Raw genomic sequence first — 14,753 nt, 5'->3', positions numbered from 1 at the left:
CAAAAACTTACAGTTAATATTTTATTTAATTGTGAAAGACTGAATGCTTCCCCTCTAAGATCGGGAACAAGGCAAGGATGTATGCATCTCACCACTCTCATTCAACATTCTTCTGGAAGTTCTAGCCAGTGAAATAACACCCAAAAAATAGAATAAATAAAAGAGATACATATTTTTTAAAAGAAAAAATAAAACTGTCCCTATTTGCAGATATCTATACTGTACGAAATCCCAAGGAATCTAAAACAAAACAAAACCCTCCTAGAACTTATGAGTTCAGCAAGGTTTCAGAATATAAGATCAACACTTAAAAATCAATCGCATTTCTATATGTTAACAACATACTTGTGGAAACAAAAATTTAAAACACAATACCAGGGCCTTCTCTGGTGGCACAGTGGTTAAGAATCTGCCTGCCAATGCAGGGGACATGGGTTCAATCCCTGGTCCGGGAAGATCCCACATGCCGCGGAGCAACTAAGCCCGTGCACCACAACTACTGAGCCTGCATGCCACAACTACTGAAGGCCGCGTGCCTACAGCCTGAACTCCGCAACAAGAGAAGCCACCACAATGAGAAGCCCATGCACCACAATGAAGAGTAGCCCCTGATCGCCTCAACTAGAGAAAGCCCACGGGCAGCAATGAAGACCCAACACAGCCATAAGTAAATAAATTTATATATATATATATATATATATATATATATATATATATTTAAATACCATTTATGGTGTGTGCTAAAGAAAATTAAATAGATATAAACCTAAAAGCATGTACAGGATCTGTATGCTGAAAATTACAAAACGCTGCTGAGAGAAATCAAAGGCCTAAATAAATGGAGAAACATATGTTCATAGGTTGGAAGACTGAGAATATTGTAGATGTCAATTCTCTCCAAATAGATCTATAGGTTTAATGCAATTCCTACTGAAGTTCTTTTGTAGACACAAACAAGCTTATTCTAAAATGTATATGGAAAGGTACAAGCCCTAGAATAGCAATATTAAAATAAAATTTTAAATAAGACATACCTAATTTTTAATTTTTTAAATATTAAATTAAAATAATCTTTAAAAAGAAGAGTAAATTGGGAGGGATCATACCTGATGGCTTACTATATAGCTGCAGTAATCAAGGTAGTTATTGTCTTAGCAGGGAGATGGGCATAGATCAATGGAACAAAATCAAAATCTCATATAGACTCACACAAATACAGCCAGCTGATTTTTGACAAAGATGCAAAAGCAATCCAATGGAGGAAGGATAGCCTTTTCAACAAATGGTGCTGGAGCAATTAGATATTCATAAGCAAAAAAATGAACCTTGACCTAAACCTGAAACCTTACAAAAATCAACTCAAAATGGATCAAGGAGTGAATGTAAAATGTAAAACTCTAAAACTTTTAGAAACAAAATATAGGAAAAACTCTTAGGGACCTAGGACTAGGTGAAGAGTTCTTATACTTGACGTGAAAAGCACAGTCCTTAAAAGGAAAAATTGATGAATTGGACTTTATCAAAATTAAAGACATTTGTTTCATTGAAAGACTGTTAAGAAGATGAAACGACAAGTTACAGACTGGAAGAAAATATTTGCCAGCCACATACCCAGTGAAGGCCTTATATCTAGAATATATAAAGAACTCTCAGAACTCAACAATAAAAAAAAGGAAACAATCCAACTAGAAACTGGGCAAAAGACATGAACATTCATTTCACCAAAGAGGAGATATGGATGGCAAATAAGTGTCTGAAAAGATATTCAACACCACTAGCCATTAGGGAAATGTAAATTAAGACTGCAATGAGATATCAGTTGAAATAAAAAATAGTGATAAATAACAAATGCTGGTGAGGACACAGACAAATTGGATCTCTGCACATTGCTAGTGGGAATGTAAAATGGTGCAGCCAGTCTGGAGAAGAGTTGGGGGTAGAGTGAATACGTACAAAGAGGTAATATTAGGTGGTTCTTTTGTGGTGATGGGAACCACTTCTGTATCTTGCTTGTGGTAGTGGCACAGAACCACACACACACACACACACACACACACACACACACACACACAGGGTTTTTTTAATGGTGAAAACTGAATGCTAAAAACTGAATGTGGTCCGTAGTCTAATTAAGAGTAATGTACCAATGTCAGTTTCCTAATTTTGATATTATACTACAGCTGTGATATTGGGGGAAGCTGGGTGAAGGATGAACTTGTACTATTTTTGCAATTTCCTCTAAGTATATAATTATTTCAAAATAACTTTTTTTAACTTTAAGAAATACATCCCCAGAAAAGTCTTTTTGGTCTTGTAAATATCCCTCAGTGGGGAAAATCCTTAAGCAATTGCTTTCCAGCTATAGCTTTATCCAGCTCATTTTGTTAGGTCATTTCCTGCCCTGAGGGCATGTTGGATTGTATCAGGGGTGCTTCAGGAGACAGAAGGAGGGAGCCCCAGGAAATGGGGGAGGACCTCACAAGGAGGTGTGCATGTACCAACCACCACCTTCTCTTCAAATGCTTGTCCAACATTAGCCAGCCCTGTCTCAATATCTCTGCCGAGGTCCATTGGCCTCATCCACACACAGAGGTGGCAAGACAGAAGTTAGCCTGCAATTCACAAAGTTTGCTCTGTTCCCACATCTGCCTGATGCTTGCTGGGTGCCTAAATTTCCCCTATGAAGAACAGGAGTCATGCCATTGTTCTGTAGTAGCTGGGAATAAATGGGCTAAAGAAGAATTCAAAAGTATCATAATTGTAGTGATGCCAAAAGGGGAAATCTTCTCACTGTGTGTGTCCCCCCATCCTATCCTTCCCCAGATTCAGTTCCTAGGAGACCCTCACAATTTTAATAAGTGCTTTACATAGTTATGAATACCTGAATTGTAACTATATCAAAACATTATATGAAAGGCTTCATGCATAATATAACATTTCTTATTCACAGTTGGAAGGAGGTATGGTAGTTTGCATATGGAGGTTTGAAACACAGCTCATTTTCATTGCCAGAATTTATTTTTGTTATACTATCCCATGAAGTCTAAAAATAAAGATATGATTGTAAAATTATAATAACCTAGAATAAAGAGGATAAAATACTATTTGTTAGTCCATGTCTTATAAATATTTATCAGTGCTTAATTTGTACAATAAATCCACAAAAACAAAAAAAATAATAAAAAGTATCATAATTGCAAGCTTGGATGATTAGAGCAGCTTGGGATTGATGAAGGATTTAGGGTCTGAGCTTTTTTTTAAATTTTATTGAAGTATAGTTGATTTACAATGCTGTGTTAATTTCTGCTGTACAGCAAAGTGATTCAGTTATACATATATATACATTCTTTTTCATATTCTTTCCATTATGGTTTAGCACAGGATATTGAATATCATTCCCTATGCTATACAAAAGGACCTTGTTGTTTATCCATTCTATGTATAATAGTTTGCATCTGCTAATCCCAAACTCCCACTCCATCTCTCCCCCCTCCCCCATCCCCCTTGGCAACCACAAGTCTCTTCTCTATGTCTGTGAGTCTGTTTCTGTTTCGTGGATAAGTTCGTGTCATATTTTAGATTCCACATAAAAGTGATATCATATGGTATTTGTATTTCTCTTTCTGAATTACTTCACTTAGTGTGATAATCTCTACTTGCATCCATGTTGCTGCAAATGGCATTATTTCATTCTTTTTTATGGCTGAGTGATATTCCATTGTGTATATGTGTATGTATGTGTATGTGTGTATACACACACACACACACACATATAGGGTCTGAGCTTTTGACAGAAAGGCATCTGAATCAGAGACAGGAGTCTCCAAATTCTTTAGCATTCAACAGGCTCCTCCTGTCGGTCTAGATTTTTGCTTCTAAGACACCAGGCTTTAAGAGTCACTGAGAAGCTGTTCCCCTGCAGAACAGACAGAAACACATAGTAAACATCATTCCATTTTTCTTGAGGGGTACTTGTGAATGTCCCAACATCAAGGCAGGAGAAACCCCACCGTTCAGAAGGATTCTGGTTCCGACAACAGCAGGTCATTAATTTGGAGACAGAGATCACTGTTACAACTGAATGCCAGAGGTGGGGAAAATGTCAGTCTAACTGCTGACACAGTCTCAGCTACTGGTGGCTAAAGCCAGGCCACAGAGTTTGAGGAGGGAACAAGAGTTTGTCTGGGGAGACCAAGGGTGAGGGGCTGAGGAAAGGGAAATATGTGCATTGTGACCAAGAAGAGCTTTCTGGTGAGCAGTATTTCTTACACTCAAATTGCTGTTTTATAGAGCCTGGCCAAGAATGGAGCTGGTACATGAAAAAGCAGAGAAGCACCTGTGAAATAAAGCAAGAAGCTCTTTGACAGAAGGTATTAAAGGAGCCTGGAGAGACATACTTGCTGACAGCTTGATGGATGCATAGGTGTGATGGTCCCTTCCTTCAACACTAATTGCAAAGTCATAGGCATTAAGCAACGCACACAAGAGGGGTAATTATGATTTTCAAAGACTAGGAAGGATACGATCAGAGGAAAACCTTGAAGTGATCACAGCCACTGAGGATCATTATTCATTTGCTGAAGCTAATGACAGGTTGGCTCTTAGAAACTGGTGGGGACGGCGCTTCTGGTGGGAAGAGAAGAGATGGGAAGAGAAGAGAGTATTCAGCTTCTTGTTATGCCAAACCTGTCCCCTGGAAACAGCTAAAACGACCTACTGTGGTTGAATTTAAGCTACAATACACAAATGTTTTATGATACGGTCCTTTTTCATGATACTACTGACTTGGAATGTGCTTGTGTTGGTTTAGAGTTTCATTTCTGCCCTTAGGTTGGCATAAAGACAATGCTTTTCAGTGAAATGGCATCATTTGTCAAGGTGTCATTGTGAATTCTGTCCAGATGTGTTAAGCACAACTGTCCTTGGAGAGCCTACTCTGTGGGGTCAAGGGGACAAAGCCACCTTGCCCGAGGAGAGAGGAGCCTTCTGAGGAAAACGCTGTGGATAGCTCTTCGAGTGGAAAGGCACTCAGGAGAGAGGAAGCAGATAAACAGGGAAGGAAAGACCCCCACACATGCTCGGCTGCTCGGAGATGAGTGCCAGAACCTAGCGTCCATTGGCATGCAGACATGGTAATCCTCAGGCTGGCCCTTGGCCTAGGGTCATGCTGTAGAGCAGGCTGGGAGTATCTCCCTGGCTCTTGATACTCCTCTCTGCCCTATTTTGAGACTCTCCCATTTTAGGCTTTCTGACTTGCTCTCCAAAGTGTTCTATGACCTGGGTCAAGAGGAGCACAAGGGGAACATTTGGAACAAACTCTTTCACACGGAGATGTGACCCAGCATGATTCCTTACCACCACTCCTGCCCCAACTCTTACCTTTACATTCTCACTGAAGTGAGCAAAAAGGTGTTGGGGATCTAGGCAAATATGTAATACAGCCCCTTTACTCACCTGATCCCTAAAATGGATATCTGACTGTGATTGTTCTAGCTCAGACTCTCTTTGTCCTGCTCTGGTATGGGAACCCCTTTATTCTGCAGAGAACCCATCATCCTTGCAGTTTGGTTGGAGCTGAAACCATCTGCCCCTCCTGACCACAGGGCTGGGCCTCCTGTGACCTAAACTGGCCAACAGGCATCCACCTCCCTCTTAGGCATAGTGCTTGAATGAAGGGAGGGCACAACAGAGAGCAAGACTTCGGGTACTAAACTAGCTACAGAAGCCAAAACTTGACCTCATGGGCAATCAGATTGGGAAAAGATGTTAGGACATACTGGAAAGAGACAAACACAGAGTTCTAATCTGAGAGCATCCAGGGGAGAAGACATATCGTCATGGTAGATATTCAGGCTGAAGAAGCGAGACAAAAGTCTAGTTCTGTGAAATGGACTAGAAAGACCCAGAACCAATTTAGAAGCAAGCAGAGCCCAACGCTGAGTCCAGAATGTTAAAGCAGGGCTCCAGAAGTTTTCACTGCGAACAGACAGTGTTTGTTATAGAGAATGAGGCAAGATTTAGCCTTGAGGTGGGAATTGAGGGGTCCTTTTAGGAGAAAATGATAATAGTGACTAGAAAGCCAGCTGGAAATGTCACTGCAACCATCCTGACACCTCCTTCAGTTCTATGTATGCCACTATTAGAACTGGATTTTGTTTTTAGCAAAGGGTTATTTCATTCCTTATAAGAAAAATTCCTATTAGTATATGGGCCATCATTTAAATGGTTATCAGCCATTTATACCTTAGTATGAATTTGCTTACATATTTCCTTCTTGAGAGTGGATTTTGATGGAGGCTGGAAGAAATTATTCATATAGCAGAGTCTTACTGAGACGCTAAGGGCCAGGCACTGTGCTATACCCTAGGGGTACGAAGATGAAGCAAAGCACATGTGCTTCATCCCTGAAGAATTTTACAGCCTTCTAGATTGAAGGTGGAAAGGAAGCCACTAAAAAGAAAAAGATGTGCAACAGGGAACCTGGATATAGTATAGAGAAATGTTTTATTTTCTAGTGTTTCCAAAGGACTCATTTCTCCATGGAAATCCCACAGATGATCCTCGCCATCTTCCCACAGCCGTTAGCCTCAACTCTTCAAGTAGCATCAGGGCTTCTTGGTCCATGCTTACTGTCAGAAGTAGAGATGCTGGGAAGATCATTTTGTCCAATAGCCTTTGACTTATTAACAAGGAAAACCAGGACCAAAGAGATAAAGGAACTGTAAGAAATTATGATGGGAGTTCATGACAAAAGTTCATGGGTTCCTCCAAACTTCTCGTCAACATCCTCTCACTGAACCTGCTGTATAAAAATAAATAAATAAATAAAATTTTTAAAAAAAGAGGGTGGTGATGGTGGGATGAATTGGGAGATTGGGATTGACATACATACACTGATATGTATAGAGTAGATAACTGATAAGAACCTGTTGTATAAAATAAATAAATAAATAAAATTTAAGATTGGAACCAAGATGGCGGAGTAGAAGGACGTGCTCTCACTCCCTCTGGCAAGAACACCAGAATCACAACTAGCTGCTGGACAGTCATCGACAGGAAGACACTGGAACTCACCAAAAAGATACCCACATCCAAAGACAAAGGAGAAGTCACAATGAGACGGTAGGAGGGGCGCAATCACAGTAAAATCAAATCCCATAACTGCTGGGTAGGTGACTCACAGACTGGAAAACACTTATACCACAGAAGTCCACCCACTGGAGTGAAGGTTCTGAGCCCCACATCAGGCTTCCCAACCTGGGGGTCCGGCAATGGGAGGAGGAATTCCTAGAGAATCAGACTTTGAAGGCTACTGGGATTTCATTGCAGGACTTCGACAGAACTGGGAAAAACAGACTCCACTCTTGGATGGCACACACAAAGTAGTGTGCACATCAGGACCCACAGGAAGGAGCAGTGACCCCAGGGGAGACTGAACCAGACCTACCTGCTAGTGCTGGGGGGGTTCCTACAGAGGCAGGGTGTGGCTATCGCTCACCGTGGTGACAAGGACACTGACAGCGGAAGTTCTGGGAAGTACTCCTTGGCGTGAGCTCTCCCAGAGTCCTCCATTAGCCCCACCAAAGAGCCCAGGTAGGCTCCAGTGTTGGGTTGCCTCAGGCCAAACAACCAACAGGGATGGAAGCCAGCCTCACCCATCAGCAGTCAAGGGGATTAAAGCTTTACTGAGCTCTGCCCACCAGAGCAACAGTCAGCTCTACCCATCACCAGTCCTTCCCATCAGGAAACTTGTATAAGCCTCTTAGATAGCCTCATCCACCAGAGGGCAGACAGCAGAAGCAAGAAGAACTACAGTCCTGCAGCCTGTGGAACAAAAACCACATTCACAGAAAGAGAGACAAGATGAAAAGGCAGAGGGCTATATACCAGATGAAGGAACAAGATAAAACCCCAGAAAAACAACTAAATGAAGTGCAGATTGGCAACCTTCCAGAAAAAGAATTCAGAATAATGATAGTGAAGATGATCCAGGACCTTGGAAAAAGAATGCAGGCAAAGATAGAGAAGATGCAACAAATGTTTAACAAAGACCAAGAAGGATTAAAGAACAAACAAACAGAGATGAACAATATAATAACTGAAATGAAAACTACACTACAAGGAATCAATAGCAGAATAACTGAGGCAGAAGAATGGATAAATGACCTGGAAGACAGAATGGTAGAATTCACTGCTGCGGAACAGAATAAAGAAAAAAGAATGAAAAGAAATGAAGACAGCCTAAGAGACCTCTGGGACAACATTAAATGCAACAACATGTGCATTATAGGGATCCCAGAAGGAGGAGAGAGAGAGAAAGGACCCAAGAAAATATTTGAAGAGATTATAGTCAAAAACTTCCCTAACATGAGAAAGGAAATAGCCACCCAAGTCCAGGAAGCACAGAGAGTCCCATAGGATAACCCAAGGAGAAACACGCTGAGACATATAGTAATCAAACTGGCAAAAATTAAAGACAAAGAAAAGTTATTAAAAGCAGCAAGGGAAAAATGAGAAATAACATACAAGGGAACTCCCATAAGGTTAACAGCTGATTTCTCAGCAGAAACTCTACAAGCCAGAAGGGAGTGGCAGGATATACTTAAAGTGATGAAAGGGAAGAAACTACAACCAAGATTACTCTACCTGGAAAGGATCTCATTCAGATTCGATGGAGAAAGCAAAAGCTTTACAGACAAGCAAAAGCTGAGAGAATTCGGCACCACCAAACCAGCTCTGCAACAAATGCTAAAGGAACTTCCCTAAGTGGGAAACCCAAGGGAAGAAAAGGACCTACAAAAACAAACCCAAAACAGTAAGAAAATGGTCATAGGAACATACATATCGATAATTACCTTAAACGTGAATGGGTTAAATGCTCCAACCAAAAGTCACAGGCTTGCTGAATGGATACAAAAACAAGACCCATATATATGCTGTCTACAAAAGACACACCTCAGATCTAGGGACACATTCAGACTGAAAGTGAGGGGATGGAAAAAGATATTCCATGCAAATGGAAATCAAAAGAAAGCTGGAGTAGCAATACTCATATCAGATAAAATAGACTTTAAAATAAAGAATGTTACAAGAGACAAGGAAGGAAACTACATAATGATTAAGGGGTCAATCCAAGAAGAAGATATAACAATTATAAATATATATACATTCAACATAGGAGCACCTCAATACATAAGGCAATTGCTAACAGCTACAAAAGAGGAAATCAACAGTAACACAATATTAGTGGGGGACTTTTAACACCTCACTTACACCAATGAACAGATCATCCAAAATGAAACTAAATAAGGAAACAGAAGCTTTAAATGACACGAAAGACCAGACAGATTTAATTGATATTTATAGGACATTCCATCCAAAAACAGTAGATTACACTTTCTTCTCAAGTGCACATAGAACATTTTCCAGGATAGATCACATCTTGAGTCACAAATCAAGCCTCAGTAAATTTAAGAAAATTGAAATCATATCAAGCATCTTTTCTGACCACAAGGCTATGAGATTACAAATCAACTACATGGAAAAAAACATAAAAAACACAAACACATGGAGGCTACATAATAGTTTACCAAATAACCAAAAGATCACTGAAGAAATCAAAGAGGAAATCAAAAAATACCTAGAGACAAATGACAATGAAAACACGACGATCCAAAACCTATGGGACACAGCAAAAGCAGTTCTAAGAGGGAAGTTTATAGCTATACAAGCCTACCTCAAGAAACAAGAAAAATCTCAAATAAACAGTCTAACTTTATGCCTAAAGGAACTAGAGAAAGAAGAACAAACAAAACCCAAAGTTAGCAGAAGGAAAGAAATCATAAAGATCAGAGCAGAAATAAATGAAATAGAAACAAAGAAAACAATAGCAAAGATCAATAAAACTAAAAGCTGGTTCTTTAACAAGATAAGCAAAATTGATAAACCATTAGCCAGACTCATCAAGAAAAAGAGGGAGAGGACTCCAAACAATAAAATTAGAAATGAAAAAGAAGTTACAACAGACAATGCAGAAATACAAAGCATCCTAAGAGACTACTACAAGCAACTCTATGCCAATAAAATGGACAACCTGGAAGAAATGGAAAAATTCTTAGAAAGGTATAATCTTCTAAGACTGAACCAGGAAGAAATAGAAAATATGAACAGACCAATCACAAGTAATGAAATTGAAACTGTGATTAAAATCTTCCAACCAACAAAAGTCCAGGACCAGTTGGCTTCACAGGCGAATTCTATCAAACATTTAGAGAAGATCTAACACCCATCCTTCTCAAACTCTTCCAAAAAATTGCAGAGGAAGGAACACTCCCAAACTCATTCTATGAGGCCACCATCACCCTGATACCAAAACCAGACAAAGATACTACAAAAAAAGAAAATTACAGACCAATATCACTGATGAATACAGATGCAAAAATCGTGAACAAAATACTAGCAAACAGAATCCAACAACACATTAAAAGGATCATACACCATAATCAAGTGGGATTTATCCCAAGGATGCAAGGATTCTTCAATGTACGCAAATCAATCAAGGTGATATACTGTATTAACAAACTGAAGAATAAAAACCATAGAATCATCTCAAGAGAGGCCAAAAAAGCTTCTGGAAAATTTCAACACCCATTTATGAACAACTCTCCAGAAAGCGGGCATAGAGGGAACCTACATCAACATAATAAAGGCCATATACAACAAACCCACAGCAAACATCATTCTCAATGGTGAAAAATGGAAAGCATTTCCTCTACGATCAGGAAAAAGACAAGGATATCCACTGTCGCCACTACTATTCAACATAGTCTTGGAAGTCCTAGTCATGGCAATCAGAGAAGAAAAAGAAATAAAAGGAATACAAATTGGAAAATAAGAAGTAAAACTGTCACTGTTTGCAGATGACATGATAGTATACATACAGAACGCGATAGAGGCCACCAGCAAACTACTAGAGCTAATCAATGAATTTGGTAAAGTTGCAGGATACAAAATTAATGCACAGAAATCTCTTGCATTCCTATACACTAATGATGAACAATCTGAAAGAGAAATTAAGGAAAAACTCCCATTTACCATTGCAACAAAAAGAATAAAATACCTAGGAATAAACCTACCTAGGGAGACAAAAGACCTGTATGCAGAAAAGTATAAGACACTGATGAAAGAAATTAAAGATGATACCAACAGATGGAGAGATACACCATGTTCTTGGATTAGAAGAATCAATATAGTGAAAATGACTATACTACCCAAAGCAATCTACAGATTCTATACAATCCCTATCAAACTACCAATGGCATTTTTTACGGAACTAGAACAAAAATCTTAAAATTTGTATGGAGACACAAAAGACTCTGAAGAGCCAAAGCAGTCTTGAGCGAAAAAAAGGAGCTGGAGGAATCAGACTCCCTGACTTCAGACTATACTACAAAGCTACAGTAATCAAGACAAATGGTATTGGCACAAAAACAGAAACATAGATCAATGGAACAAGACAGAAAGCCCAGAGATAAACCCACGCACCTATGGTCAACTAATCTATGACAAAGGAGACAAGGATATACAATGGAGAAAAGACAGTCTCTTCAATAAGTGGTGCTGGGAAAACTGGACAGCTACATGTAAAAGAATGAAATTAGAACACTCCTTAACACCATACACAAAAATAAACTCAAAATGGATTAGAGACCTAAATGGAAGACCAGACACTATAAAACTCTTAGAGGAAAACATAGGAAGAACACTCTTTGACATAAATCACAGCAAGGTCTTTTTTGATCCACCTCCTAGAGTAATGGAAATAAAAACAAAAATCAACAAATGGGACCTAATGAAACTTCAAAGCTTTTGCACAGCAAAGGAAACTATAAACTAGATGAAAAGACAACCCTCAGAATGGGAGAAAATATTTGCAAACAAATCAATGGACAAAGGATTAATCTCCAAAATATATAAACAGCTCATGCAGCTCAATATTAAAAAAACAAACAACCCAATCCAAAATTGGGCAGAAGACCTAAATAGACATTTCTCCAAAGAAGACATACAGATGGCCAAGGAGCACATGAAAAGCTGTCAACATCACTAATTATTAGAGAAATGCAAATCAAAACTACCATGAGGTATCACCTCACACCAGTTAGAATGGGCATCAACAGAAAATCTACAAACAACAAATGCTGGAGAGGGTGTGGAGAAAAGGGAACCCTCTTGCACTGTTGGTCGGAATGTAACTTGATACAGCCACTATGCAGAACAGTATGGAAGTTTTTTAAAAAACTAAAAATAGAATTACCATATGATGCAGCAATCCCACTCCTGGGCATATACCCAGAGAAAACCATAATTCAAAAAGACACATGCCCCCCAATGTTCATTGCAGCACTATTTACAATAGCCAGGTCATGGAAGCAACCTAAATGTCCATCGACAGACGAATGGATAAAGAAGAAGTGGTACATATATAAAATGGAATATTACTCAGCCATAAAAAGGGATGAAATTGGGTCATTTGTTGAGACATGGATGGATCTAGAGACTGTCATACAGAGTGAAGTAAATCAGAAAGAGAAAAACAAATATCGTGTATTAAAGCATATATGTGGAACCTAGAAAAATGGTACAGATGAACCAGTTTGCAGTGCAGAAATTGAGACACAGGTATGGAGAAGAAACGTATGGACACCAAGGGGGGAAAGCGGCGGGGTGGTGGTGGTGGTGGTGTGATGAATTGGGCGATTGTGATTGACATATATACAGTGATGTGTATAAAATTGATGACTAATAAGAACCTGCTATATAAAAAATAAATTAATTAAATTAAATTTAAAAAAAAAAGATTCTCTTACTAGGTGCCAAGGCCATACTGATTAGTTATGTATGTGCTGGTATGTTTGTTTTTTTGAAACCTTGAAGAAATGTGTCCCTGACTTGTTTAATGTTCTTTCTTCTGACAAGATATAAAACTGTGCTGAAAACCATGCTTCTTCAGAGCAGTTTCTCAAGGTAATCTGGGAAGCTGGCTTCTGGGCTACAGTCCTCTGTTTGGCTCAAATAAAACTTTTTCCTACTCTTAAAAAATAAAAAATAAAAAAATAAAATTTAATTTAAAAAAAGAAAAGAAAAGAAAAAACCCTTTCACTGCATCACAGCATCTCCTAACAATAGGCTGGGGGGTGGGGCTATAATAACAGAGAAACCCCAGGTCACTTGTTCTCCAGTGTCCACTACATAAAATTCAAACCTCTCAGCCTGGCTTTCAAAGCCTTCCATTCTCTTTGTTCTACATAACTGTACTACTTGATCTTTCATTACTCATCTACTTTAATTATCTGACTCATGATTCCCAGAATAGAATCTGTGCTTTCCTATTTCTATGCCCTTGCTCATGCCATCCTCTCCACCAGATGTCCCACTGCTACCATTTCTATATAAAGAATTTCTACCAATTCTTCAGTGCCTTCCTAGTCACTAAATCATCCCCAATCTCACCCACCAGAAAAGATCGCTAACTATATTTGTGCTTGTACCATTCCAATGGCTATTACCACATACCACCTCAGATGGGTATTTTTTAACTGTCTTATCTATCCTACTGAAAGACAGGGACTCTAATGCATATCCAGAACTCCTCTAGCACTCCTAGCACAGTAAATTCTGGGCATCATAAATATCTGATGAATGAATGAATTGAATTGAATTCATGTCATTGGCAGAAAGGTAAAGACCAAATCAAAGCAATGTTGTTCCAAAGCTTAGCCTGGCTGAGGCAGGCAAATAGGCCAGAGAAGGGGAAACCAGGGGAGCCAAACAAGGGACCTGTGATTATCACGGAGTGAGGAGACAAAGGTAGAGATCCAGACAGTAGAACTGGGCCTGGACAGGAAAGAGCAAACTGGAAAGGCATTTCAAGCCAAGACTTGTGGCCTGTAGGAGATGAAGGGTAAGGTTTCATCTTGGGTAACTAAACATGGAGGTGCCCTAGACACAAATAAGCAGAGAGCAATTGCCAAACTGTTTTGTGCTTTTGTTCCTTCTTGATTCAAGGTCTGAGCTTAGTTGATAATCACTCATTTTTAAAAAAATTTTGTTGAGGGCTTCCCTGGTGGCGCAGTGGTTAAGAATCCACCTGCCAATGCAGGGGACACAGGTTCGAGCCCTGGTCCAGGAAGATCCCGCGTGCCGTGGAGCAACTAGGCCCGTGTGCCACAACTACTGAGCCTGCGCTCTAGAGTACATGAGCCACAACTGCTGAGCCTGCGTGCCACAACTACTGAAGCCCGTGTGCCCTAGAGCCCGTGCTCTGCAACAACAGAAGCCACCATGATGAGAAGCCAGCACACCACAGTGAAGAGTGGCCCCCGCTCGCCACAACTAGAGAAAGCCTGCACAGCAACAAAGACCCAATGCAGCCAAAAATTAATTAATTAATTAAAAAAATATTTTGTTGAAAGGTCTTGGAAGTCTTTAAGGCGCAGATGTGGAGGTTGTGTTCCTGGGAACCCTGTCCCCCACCTCCTCTCTCCCCATTCATGCTCTGGGTAGACATCTCAAGGCCACCAGGGCTGTCAAGTGGCAGTACAGGCAGGGTTCTGGAACTCCAACTAACCTCACTTCAAGTACTCGACTTCAATTTATCTTGTATTTTGGGGTTTCCCATAAAATGTATCTTGAAAAGAAGATTTTGCTGTTTGAAAAGTGTTTTAGATGACACATCAATTCCATTTCTTTTA

General features: G+C 39.6%; 1 long non-coding RNA gene across 1 annotated transcript in view; it reads right to left on the bottom strand.

Moving 5' to 3' along the window:
- LOC125963017 (uncharacterized) overlaps positions 1-12,247 on the bottom strand; it is a 29,554-nt gene extending 17,307 nt beyond the window's left edge. Inside the window, exon 1 of the long non-coding RNA XR_007474777.1 lies at positions 12,151-12,247. This is a non-coding gene — a long non-coding RNA (uncharacterized LOC125963017). The remainder of the gene's footprint in view (positions 1-12,150) is intronic.
- Between the last annotated feature and the right edge of the window lie 2,506 nt (positions 12,248-14,753).

The sequence above is a fragment of the Orcinus orca genome, chromosome X, assembly GCF_937001465.1.
Source record: "Orcinus orca chromosome X, mOrcOrc1.1, whole genome shotgun sequence".
Lineage (NCBI taxonomy): Eukaryota > Metazoa > Chordata > Mammalia > Artiodactyla > Delphinidae > Orcinus > Orcinus orca.
The sequence above is the reverse complement of the archived record's forward strand: the minus strand, read 5'-3'. Positions and strand labels throughout refer to the sequence as shown.